The sequence below is a fragment of the Penaeus japonicus genome, unplaced genomic scaffold, assembly GCF_977035675.1.
Source record: "Penaeus japonicus unplaced genomic scaffold, GWHDUDI00000001_assembly GWHDUDI00000026, whole genome shotgun sequence".
In the NCBI taxonomy this organism is placed as follows: Eukaryota; Metazoa; Arthropoda; class Malacostraca; order Decapoda; family Penaeidae; genus Penaeus; species Penaeus japonicus.
The window spans coordinates 16,319,907-16,322,559 of record NW_028234428.1 but is presented as its reverse complement, the minus strand read 5'-3'; the positions used below and the strand labels follow the sequence as shown (position 1 = coordinate 16,322,559).

Genomic DNA, 2,653 nt, shown 5'->3' with positions numbered 1-2,653 from the left:
TGCAAACTTATTCCAACTGCAGTTCTCGCATTTTAAAAGCCTTAATTCTACTTAAACAAGAACCGTTTACATAATGAACTTTCATATAGCCGCAGAGAATATTGGCATGATATATATTTTATGAACAACCAGATAGGTACTAGCTTATAAATATCCTCTTTAGGAACTGGATGAACGGGAAAATGTTCACAAGGTCGTTCGTATCACGCGGTGCGGAACGTGACTGGGAGCATGATCAGGCCCATGATTTCTGGACCTTCATATTCAGATTGCCTGTTAATTATATGAGGAAATTAGTATCCTCGAAAGAGAAATCGGGCATTTTACTCTAAGTGGACTCAATATGCATTGCAGTAATGGCTGCAATTAAAAAATAGTTTATGTGAGGATATCATTTTTTAGTTTTAAGGAAGTAATTTTTAATCAAGTAAACTATCAGAGTTTGTAAGGCCAGTACTATTGGAACGTGAAAATAAGCAAATATCCAATATGTACAGGTGAACCTTATACACTACTATTTCACTTACCACCTGCATATCATGTGATAGGCAAAATATATTACTTAAAATAACAGCAACACACGCAAAACAATGAAGATAAAGTGTAAAACCTCTTCCCTATTGCTCCAGAAGGTAAAACAAAAGTAAAAAAAAAATATATATCGTTAAAATTACTGAATGGAAGATGAAAAAATCGAAATCCTCTTAGATTTCATCATCAGCTCTGAGAAAGAAGAGAGGACATAGGCGTCCTTAACGTGTATGGAACAGTGCTGCCTAATATGCACACATGTGTAAAACATGTCTATTAAATGTTTATTCTGGCCACGGTTCTCTTCATTTTACCATTCTCTAAGAATGATATTCCATAATTGTTAACACTGTGGTGGTTATGGTAATGAATGTGAACCCTTCACCTTCATCCAATATTTACTGATACAAATATTGCTAATCTCTTTTATCATTGTCCGTTATTTATGCAGTTGAGGCCACTCCTGGTTACACAAAGGCCGCTCAGTGTCTCGGCTCCATCTCTGCTACTCCTCCTATCACAGCTGTCTCACACCCAGGTCACTGGGACTCTGATCAGATCAGTCAGGACTTATAGCTGGCAGAGGCAGGGCCGCCTCGTCCATATAGCCCAGGCGAAGCGATGTCTTCGCGAATCTCTCTGAACTGAACTGAACTACCCCCTGGCAACTGGAGCGCCTACAGGTAATCCGACCGCCACGGTAAGCATTCACTTATGATGATCAGATGAGTCAGCACTTATAGCTGACAGAGGCTCGTACATATAGCCTGGGCGAAGCGACGTCTTCGCAAATCTCTCTGAACTCTGAACTGAACTGAACTGGGACTCTGAGTGTCTGAGAGGTTTCGTTGACGGTGAAACCATTTCACCATTCAGCAGTTCTGCTTCTTTTGCAACCGACTATCAGAAATATCTTTCTCCTGAGTGTAAATTCAAACTGTTCGCCGTCTACGGTGCTCTTTAGTGGTACACTGATCTGCTGACCCAACACTCAATGCATGCTTTGACGACTGTCAGGTATGGGAATTATGTCAGCCCATTTGGTAAATCGATCGATTCAAGTTACCAGATGGGTCTAACCTTCTTGGTTAGGTAGAGGGCCACCCGGGTCGAGATGCGCCTGTTGAAATCACCCCCCATGCATTTTTGGGCATCTGATGTAAGGGGGAAAGCCCAACTCTTTCTTAAACGATAAACTATCCCAAACTTCAATAACTCAAACAAATCCTGTGCTTCTTTTTCCTTTCCTGGCATTGGTGGTGTTAACAAAAACAAGGCAGGGGACCATGATAAATCAATAAGACGTAAGGAAATCACTACTGTACTGCATATACATTAGATAGAAAGAGTCCACAGAACTCCAAAATAATGATAACACTTAATTTTTTATTTGTTCCACGATGATTTTTACTTGCACTTTGCAATCACTTCACTTTGTTCTTCACTTAACGTCGCGGGGGGATAGGGCCATGATCGGCCATGAACGGTGAGCAGCGGATTGACTGCTTTGTCAATTCAATTCAGTCTGAGCAGAAAACGAGCTGAACGAAAGAAATTATAAAAATTGCTTCGGTTAGTTCAATTCAGTGAGGTTTGTGACGTTCGACTCTACTCGGACCAAAGGGTACAGCCACATGTCTCAGTTATTTAAATTTGACTTATCTCTTCATCATTAATGAATCTTAACGTGGTTGCCACATTGCCTCCAGGCTACCCAGTTCCCACGGGGTTATTGTTAGGCACTGCCATCTTGTGGGGTCTCGGCGGAGGAGGCGTGTATAATCAAACTTTAAAAAATAGTGCAGTGATGAGGGTTTTGGTAGCCAAATGTATCCATTTGTGCATGATCACCTCGGTACCTACTTGATCTTAATGCAGAGAATGGTTGTGGTTCATACGCTGTGGCATCACCATACTACCTGGCTGAGGTTCTGACTTCCTCTTTGTAGCAGCAGGACCCTACCATGACCTGCAGCCTCCACTCTTCGTCATAACCCATTGCGGACAGGTGGCAGCACCTACATGTCAAACGAGTTTTTGGCATAAGGACGAATGGCAACACGTAAGTGCTATGAATCGTCATTGCATATTTGACGCCGGGGGAGAGTGGATCTCTGTGTTT

The 2,653-nt window shown here is 41.9% G+C and overlaps 1 protein-coding gene across 1 annotated transcript in view; it reads right to left on the bottom strand.

Annotated features, from left to right (window-relative positions):
- LOC122260714 (zinc finger protein 711) overlaps nucleotides 1–84 on the bottom strand; it is a 14,374-nt gene extending 14,290 nt beyond the window's left edge. Inside the window, exon 1 of the mRNA XM_043028102.2 lies at nucleotides 1–84. This exon is cut by the window's left edge and continues 68 nt beyond it. The gene's annotated coding sequence lies outside the window, so the exon portion shown is untranslated.
- Between the last annotated feature and the right edge of the window lie 2,569 nt (nucleotides 85–2,653).